The 9,733-nt window shown below is 40.5% G+C and overlaps 1 pseudogene; it reads right to left on the minus strand.

Moving 5' to 3' along the window:
* Nucleotides 1-1,823: 1,823 nt before the first annotated feature.
* On the minus strand, nucleotides 1,824-2,702 carry LOC111888183 (chlorophyll a-b binding protein 5, chloroplastic-like; annotated as a pseudogene).
* Between the last annotated feature and the right edge of the window lie 7,031 nt (nucleotides 2,703-9,733).

Genomic DNA, 9,733 nt, shown 5'->3' on the forward strand with positions numbered 1-9,733 from the left:
CAAATAAACAATAACGAACAAACACATGTAATCATATAGATCTACCAATATAACAGATCACTATAGCATACTAACATCTTACACAAAAGGATACATACTTAAATACAAAATATAATGAGAAAACTTAGTCGTAAGCTAACAAATATCAACACCGCTCACACGAAGGCAAGAACTGACACTATGAGCCACCTATACATCGAATAGAAGCAAATCCTCAATCTATGGCCTTAAAACCCTCAAATTGACCCTCAACTTGGTCAAAAGTCAATAGTCAAAATAAAAGTCAACATTCAAAATTCTCATAGTCCCTTGCCACGCCGTGGAGACCTAAATGAATGCACGTTTCATTTGGCCTTGACCATGTCGTGGTGCATCCCTTTCCACGTCGTGGTCACCTCAAAATTCATTATTTAAGACTTGAATTACCAAAACTCAAAGATGTTAATTACGTGGAACTTGGTGTTATAGGAACACGTGTTGCCGAAACTTCGATGAAGCTTTTGTAATATTAAAGACTTATGTAATATCTTTTGATGTTTATGGATACCGACTGAAATAAAACCTCGTAATCAAACAAATTTCCTCTACTCCATATGACATCTTGTTTGTATCTACTTGAAAATTTAATCTTTTTTTTATTGTGTCTAATTCTATTGTTTCATTAGGGTGCGTATGATGGAGGAACATTCCATGAGGAAGCAACTCGTCTCTTGTCACTATGGGCATGCCCAAAAAGTGTCCAACTACATTCGCCTGAAATAAATCATGATATGCACCTTCTAACCTAGTTAAAGAAAAATTTATTTCCCGAATCTTTAATGTTTACAGTTGTACTAACATTTTTGTTCAAATGCTAAAAAATCTAATAATATATATCATGCTTTAAAAATATTGTAACAATTTATTGAATATGACATGCCATTTATGATTGTACACGTCACTATTACATGAGGTATCATTAATGACTTATACCGTTTAAAGCAAATGGTGATAGAGAGATCACAAGTGTACAAGAAGACATAATGCACGAAATACAAGTAACTAAAGCACGGAATCGCATGTGACACTCCTCACTTGCGATTTCCTCACTAAATTTTCCTAAATGTGTTATTTTTTACGCAAAACTAATAAAAGGTTTTTCCTACTCCACTCTCGAGTTCATTATAGGAAAGAAAAAGAATGAGAGAAAAGAAACCAAAAAATATGATAGTCCTTTTCTTTTTCTGAAATTCCTCCTATTGGGATGGACAATCTATAAGGACAATTTATAAAGAAGATTAATATAAATCTTATTTTTTTTCCATTAACTAAACTCAGTAGCAATGATTTTTTATAAATCCTCCTTTTTTTTATTTTATTTTATTTTATTATTATTATTATTTTTTTTTTGAATGAAACACTGGAGCAATGAAATAATCGAAATCTAATAAAAAAAGATAATTTACATAGTTATTGGAGGGAAAACCTTCTTGAGCCATTACAGAGAGTAGAGAAAATTTATTCAACCTCAAAGTTTGAAAATTAGGATACATTTCTAATTTTAGGGTTCAAATACTATGCCACTATGTATGAAAATCATAACTCATTTTCTGAAATCAAAGATGAGAGGCATGAAATCACATCGTGGCCACCTATAATTTTGATGGCTATTTTTAAAAAATGATTAATTTTTGGTTAGAACTTGAAATGTGATTCACATTATAGAATTATAGAATTTTTTTAGCGAGTTACTCCACGATAGTTTGTTATTACAAAATATAGAATTTTTTTAGCATCTTTGCCAAATAATGAATTCATACGGAATATCATATGAAATGCAAGAGTTTCTCGACAAAACAGCTTCATCTTATATCGAATTTACAAAGGATTCATTCAATTACACTCATTTTCCGGGCACAAAGTTGGTAGCATAAGCCCAAGCATTGTTAGCAACCGGGTCAGCAAGATGGTCAAACAAATTCTCAATCGGACCCTTCCCTGTAACAATAGCCTGAACAAAGAATCCAAACATAGAAAACATCGCCAATCTTCCATTTTTAAGCTCTTTAACCTTCAATTCAGCAAAAGTTTCCGGGTCATCAGCCAATCCAAGCGGCTCAAAAGACACACCCGGATAAATCTTATCAAGAGTCAAGACCTTCGCCAAGCGGGCCCCCACCAACCCGGTATCCTTCAATGAGCCCCATGAGGACAACTTGAGATGCCCAGATAGCAAGAATGCTCTGTGCATGGATCAAATTAGGGTTTCCAAGGTAGTCAAGGCCACCTTCTGAGAAAATCTGGGAACCCGCCACCGAATGTGACACCGTTTTTGGAGAGAAGCTCGGGGAAGACGCACCCGAGTGCACCGAGCATGGCCCACCGAGAGTGGATCACTTCGAGCTCACGGTTCTTGGCAAATGTGCTGAGAGTCCGGCGGTATCCCACCCATAATCACTGGGGAATTCACCGGTCAAGTATGATGGCGTTTGCTCGGAAAATGGGCCCAAGTACTTAGGACGATCTGGTAGCGATATGAATTTGGAAATAAGAACGCCATCGATTTGTGAATTTTACCAAATGCTTTGTGGTGCACTTTTGACTGTGCGGCGCATGGTGAAGCGGCCGCCATTGAAGCTGCCGGTCTTCCTGACGAGCTCGTTCTGTGGCTTCAAGGCCTGTTGGCCGGCGAATGCTGACTATTTGGAATTTACAAAGGCTGTTGGATTAGGATGAGTACACGTCAGCATCGTTTTATTGGTGTACTGGATTTGGTTTCTGATTTTGAGGGTGAAATTGAAATGGGTTCTTCTTTTGCCATGTGGGTCTCGAATTTCTTGTGCGTTGATTTGAGCCACAAAAAATTAAAACGAGAAATAATACAGCAAATTACAAATATGATGTGTTTAGCTATTATTATTTATTAAGGTTTATTATTTTTTTTCTTTGCGAGTTTTGTCATTATTTCATTGTTTTATAACATTTTTGGTCCTTATATCATTAAATTTAACAAGAGTAAACATTATGAAAGGTCATGTGTTTATGCACTTTAGTTTCAGCATTCTAGCATTGAACACTATACAATTTAATCAATTACCACGTCATGAATTTTACTTTACATTCAACTTTATTATTTTTTCAACTCTATAAAGTTTAATGAATCATATTTAAGAAAATTCAATGATCGTTGAAGTTCAAAAGCGACATCCAAGAATTGCTGAGTTTAATAGAATGCAAACTAGACATTTCCAGTTTTTTAACTTTTCCATTAAACCATGCATCATGGATGCTCTTAGTCAAAATAGAAATCTTATTCTAAGAAATGTGCTTATTGTTAACCTTCACTGTACCATCATCAACAATGACAATTTGTTCACGTTGTATATTTGACATAATATGAACATGTCATGGACTTCTTAACACCCACAAAAGTGATCGATTCTGTGGTTGCCTAAAAATGTATTCTATTTCACGTATCAAAACATATAAATCACAGACCCAAAAAACCTAATTTTCCTATATACACTAATTTCAATCGAGGTTGATGCTGAAGCTAGAAATTTGTTTGTATGTTGTGATGAATTTTTTTGGGGTACTTTACAAATTTACCTAAATGAGCTATAAAGATCAATTTCAACATTTTTTTTATGTGGAACCTACGGTCTCCCTTTTTGCCACACTGTAGCAACCTACTTTGCCTACTGTGCCATGGCGCCCATACACCATGCCGCGGAGCAAAGTACGTTGCCCATGACTTGTGACGAAGAAACACCAAAATTACCGCCTCACTCATCGTGCCGTGGTGAGGCTGGAAACAACCTTTCCATTCCATTTTTAATGCCATTCAATCCCGATCTCATTTATGTCAAATCTATTCCTTTCTTCAACCAACATAACACATTTAACAACTTCAAAACATATCATAAACCTATTTAGTATACATAATATCATCCTACAATTTTAAATATCATCTAAAGGACCAAAATGCCCTTTACATCAAAAGTATGATTCTACAATATAAATATCTCAAAAATATAGGTTCTTATAGTATCTGTAAGGCCCCATTTTGTTTACCTCTTAATTAAAAACTTAAGTGGTAACCTCTTAAAAATTCAGATGTAGCTCGTTTGGTAACCTCTTAAAAAATATATATGAGTTGGATAGAAAGTCTTAATTTTTCAGACTTGTATCCACGTTTGAAAAAAAATGACAAAACTGATGTAACACCCCGAATTCCAGAGGTGCTGTTGAAGGGCTTAAATTGTAAATTAAGGAAAGGGACTCGACGAGTAGGCATGCTTACTCGCCGAGTCGGAGTGGGATTTCTCGCGGGTTTAAGTGGCCAACTCGCCGAGTCAGCAGCTTGTACTCGACGAGTTGGTGCTGAAGGGAGAAAACCCTAATCTCGGGGGTTGTGCCCTATATAAAGCACATTATAACCCACCCTCAGCCTCTTTGCTACCCTTTTGAGATCCAGAAGCCCTAATTTCGTTCGTGAGAAGACTTGGAAGTAATTTGGTGTGATTTGTGAAGGAATCTTGAAGATCAAGAAGCTTGGATCAAGGAGACTTGAAGAGATCCGAATTATACTTCAGCGGGAGATCATTTTGGAGGTATTGGATTTTGAGGCAGTACTTCGGGATTGTGCTCTTGTGATTTGGTTCGGCAGTTGCAAGGTGAGTTATTCTTACTATACTAAGGGGTCTAAGGCATGAAGGTCGGCCCATTGGATTCGATATACTAGTAGTTATTAATATGTTGAGTTTAGTTAGTGATGAATGCAGTTGATATGCTAGTCGGGTAGATCTGTAGGACTGCGTGTGATACTATATGATTATATGTATGTGCATTAGTCATGATACATGTTGACATGTTATGTAGGATGGGTTGAGGTTGTACTGCTCCGTGCGGTAGCTAAAAAACCCTAGAGTATTCCAGATATGAACTGAGGGCCCGATAGGCATTCCAGACTCCTACTGAGGACTCGGGAGCATTCCAGATATGAGCTGAGTGCCCGATAGGCATTCCAGACTCATACTGAGGACTCGAGAGCATTCCAGATACGAGCTGAGGGCCCGGTAGCATTCCAGACTCGTACCGAGGGCTCGATGGCATTCCAAATACGAGCTGAGGGACCGGTAGGCATTCCAGACTCGTACTGAGGGCTCAATGACATTCCAAATACGAGCTGAGGGCCCGGTAGGCATTCAAGACTCGTAGTGAGGGCCTAGGGGGTAGTCCAGCTTGAAGAGCTGTGGACCCAGTGCATGTTGTTTTGTTCAGTTTGTAATGTTAGGATATTGTTGATATCGTTATGTGGACTGTATGTGTACCGGTATTTTGGGGGTAACTCACTAAGCTTTCTGGCTTACAGTTTTAGTTTATTGTTTCAGGTACTTCAGGGGATCGTGGCAAGGCAAAGGCGTGCTCGTACAACTCCTCACTTTTTATGACTTTGTTTCTGGGATACTCTGATATGATACATTTTGAAAACAAGTTCGCAATGGTTAATGGATTTGAAATGTTTTTAAAAGTTTAAATTGGCTTGAATTTTTGGGTGTTACAAGTTGGTATCAGAGCCTTTGTTTGAGTGAATTGGAGGAACACTCGTGTTAATCCAGTCTCAAATCAAGGAAAAGATTTTAAAATGATTTTAAAAGGTTTTCAAAATAAGTAAAGGAAGATGCAGAGTGTATGATCAGTCGGAGCCAGTAAGTAGACCCCAAATTACCATACCGTTATTTGATATTGTGATATGTTAGGACAACATGCCAGTACTAAGATAGGGATCCTTAGGAACCATATGATAGAATTGCCTGATCTTTGATGCCTTATCTTATGTAGAGTACCTCATTGATTGTTGTATGACTCTTTCGCGTGTGAACTAACTATTGGGTGAATACACCAAATCACATGCTACATTGGTTAAATGGTCTTAGGGTAAGGGATTTGGTCTTGCTGTGCAGCTCTTGTCTGAGTCCAACCGTTTTGGGATTAAATCTGTTAGTCTAAGATTGTTTAAGCCATGCGGTATGTGATTGTATTCATGCAATAGTTAACTGACACCAATGGAGGGTCATGTGGCAGTTGCTGGATGGGTGGGTAGTGAGGGGCCGGGAGGCCAGTTATGAGATATTTAGCGTTCCTCTAGGAGTGAGGACGGATCGCTCGCTATGTTTATGAATATTGTTAGGTTGTTGTGGTGATACTTAAGACAAATATGGGTAGGTGTGGAAGGTAGTATGGGCCCGTACTACTGAAAGCATAGGACCCATACGCGTATCAAGGAAGTCACAACCCCTAGGGTTTGGTTGGGAGTAGGTTCCCCGTTGTGTATGTGGATTATCTGATATCTTCCTGGTATATGTTCAGTATGGTGATGGCGAATCGATTTGAGGCGGGATCCGGATCAGGATCGGAAGCGAGTTGCCAGGTTAGGCCGGTATTGTCCGTCGATCAGTTACGGGAGATGGTTTCCGTGGAGGTTTCTCAGATTTTGCGAGAAGAATTTTTCGGTGTCGTGGACCGGGTCACCGCCAGGGTGATCACCAAGTTCGAGGAGCATGTTGCAGCGTTGCAATCTGTGAGAGATGTTGTTACCGGGATGACTTCTGGGGGAGTGCCGGTGGTGGGGTCACAACTAGGAAATAGGAGGAGGGACTTTTCAGCATAGGATAAAGAGTTGGAGACAGCTAACCTAAGTACTGGAAGTCAGGAGGGTCAGGAGGTGTGTGGCAAGTGTGGGGGAACCCACAGAATTGCTTGTCACAAATTCAGGTGCTACAAGTGCGGGGAGAGAGGGCATGTGCAGCGGGATTGCAATAAGGATCAGATATGCTTTCACTATCACCAGCCAGGTCATTTCAGGTCTAGCTGTCCTGCATTGAGGATGGAAGGAATTCAGATTCCAGCAGTCATCGTTCTTCAGGATTTCAAGGTCGAGCCGCAAGAAGTCGCTGGTATGTAGTTGGAAAGCCCCTATTTTGTAATAATATTGTGGTCAAATCGTCCATGATTGGTTTTTATTTTGTATTGGAATATTGTTGAATGTGGACAAGCTATAATTTCGGGTTAGTTGCCTGTTCTGTCTCATTTATGTGTCACGAAGTTTAATGAGTGGTTAGGCCATTGGAGGTGTTAGGAGAAATTTATTATCAAAGGATTGTAGGTGATTAGAGATCATGGATTCAAAAAAAGGGGGGGGATTATGTGGGAGGTTTGTGGATAAGGTTCCACAGGATGGTTATCCGACATTGTCAGGATTCAATGGTTTTTAGTAATCGTTATTAATTGGCATATGAGAGTGCCAAGGGAAATAGCTTTTTGCTGAAGTATTAGTAGAGCATCTATCTTTGGACTTCAATATTTGAGAGTGGGATCATTCAAGCATCAGGGATTGTCAGCTAAGTTATGTTGGGCTTCACACCAGTGGGTGGTGGTTAGTGTTCTAAGTGGGGGAGAATTGGTAATTCTCAGGTTGAGCATCAGCCATTGAAGGTTTTTTCTGTTGCTGCTCATATTATGTTTTCCAGAATGGTCAGATAGACATTAAGTTGTGAACCCTCAAGGAGCAGGAATTCTCCGAATGAGATTGAAGAGGCGACAGTTGCGAAGCTAGGATCATGCCACCCATTCCCTTAAGCAGTGTGTTTATGTTCCCAAAGTCCTTGGGGGTATGTTTCTCCCTAGTGGTGAAATAGAATTTTGATTTGTACTAGACTCGTGTTGCGGTAACCTTCGGGATAATTGTGGAAGTCTTCTCGGGCTAGTTCTGTATTGGTAGAATCGGATCAATCTTGATCCAGTATGGGCTTTGTGGCGAGTGAATGTGAAGTTAAGGACTCCCAATTATGTTCATGGTAGTGGTTCTTCATGTGTAACGGCGGGTATTTATGATGGCATTAGAGTTGATTCGATGTACGTGTGATCAGGTTTGGGTTATAGTCTGCAAGTTGGATCTAAAGTTCGTCTATCTTTCTATTATGGGGTCGAGTGCGACCAAGGGTTGCAGGATTTTGCTTGGATAAGCAACTTGATCTATAGGTGGATCATGCATAGTGGGATTTCAACATGGTAGCACAGGTTGGTGTTGTAAAGGACGTTGGCTAGGTTTTCTTTTGGACAAGGTTGATAGTTTATCAGGAGCATTCCAGTCATGAGCTGAGGGCCAGGTGGGGTATACCAGACTCATGTTGTAGGCTCAGAGGCAATCCAGACCTATGTTGAGGGCCTTGTAGGGGTATTCCAGTCATAGGCTGTGGGCCTAGTGATCCTAGTAGTTCATTCTTCTGTTGGAGTGCTTTCGGAATAGAAATATTATTGAGGTTCGGGCGAGCCGTAATCGGCTGCAAGGAATCACAAGATTTGTGCGAAATACAAGGGTAGGTCCTTGAACTTCAAGTTATGAGTTTAAACCCGAGTTTCATATATAGTGGTATTATGATCTCAGGGAACGGTCCAGACATGTTGAAGGTTCTAAGAGTGGTCCAGATAGGCTGAAGGCCTCGAAAGGCGGTCCAGTCATGTTGAAGACTCTTTAAGTGATAGTGGATCAATATGAGGAGAATGAGTGAATATGTCACCATACAATGGTAATTGAGATGGTCTGGCCCCAAGTATTGATCATGATGATGGAGTTGGCTGGAGGCAGTGCGTGGGCCTAGTTAGTATGTGATCGAATTCAGAGTATATGGGAGTTCGGGAATAACAATTGCTCCACATAGATAGTGTAGAGTGGAGTTTAGCTCAGTGGCACTTATAAGTACGGTAAGGTTTGTTGAGTAGATTTCCTGGAAGGGAAAGGTATGTAACTCCGGAAGGAGTGTGGGTCCTCTGAAAGGAAAGCAGTAGTGCAAATGAATGATTGAAAGTACTTCAGTTAGTGATAGTAAGCACTGGGGTTGTACAAGATATATGGAAGCTCTTACGGGTAGGATGCCCATTGAGGTTGTGGCAATGTTGGATGATACGCAAGCATGTTTTTATTTAGTCTCCTTGGAAGAGGAGGAGGATAGTGGTTGCAGATTGGAGTTTTGGACAGAGGAAGGTGAGACAGCAGGTTAACAGACTTGGGAGTAGTCTGGACCCGTTATGGGCATGCCCAGTATTACAGCCTGAGGCTGATTGGGCCAGGTACAAGTGGTTACACGAGATGTTGATTGATGGGTTATGGGAGCTGAAGGATGCAGTATCCTGTCAACGCGTGAGGTATAGAATCATAAGGGAAAACAGGGTTCATTCCATGTTGCAACTTATCAGGGTTATCACCAATCATAGGCGAAGGAAGAGGGATTAGTTTCTTAACAGAGCTCAGTGGGTGTTTGTGGTATCTAGCGTTCACAGGGCGCGAAGGTGTGTTCCTGATTTGAAGGGATGGTATCATCGGGTGATATGTGACTGATATGTGGTGATCTAGAGTTGAAAGACCGATGGTTGGCTTGGAATAGTGGCAAGGATGCCACATGCGAATAAGCCATTTTAAGAGAGATACAAAAGTAAGGTTTGTAAGAGCATGAGTTGATTGAGAAATCGGAGTCTGTCGTGCAAGGGGTTTGTTCTGAAGCGTATACTGCAGTAGGCTTCGAGGACGAAGCCTAATTTAAGTGGGGGAGAGTTGTAACACCCCAAATTCCAGAGGTGCTGTTGATGGGCTTAAATTGTAAATTAAGGAAAGGGACTCGACGAGTAGGCATGCTTACTCGCCGAGTCGGAGTGGGATTTGTCGCGGGTTTAAGTGGCCAACTCGTCGAGTCGG

Source organism: Lactuca sativa, chromosome 9 (assembly GCF_002870075.4).
Source record: "Lactuca sativa cultivar Salinas chromosome 9, Lsat_Salinas_v11, whole genome shotgun sequence".
NCBI classification, from domain to species: Eukaryota; Viridiplantae; Streptophyta; class Magnoliopsida; order Asterales; family Asteraceae; genus Lactuca; species Lactuca sativa.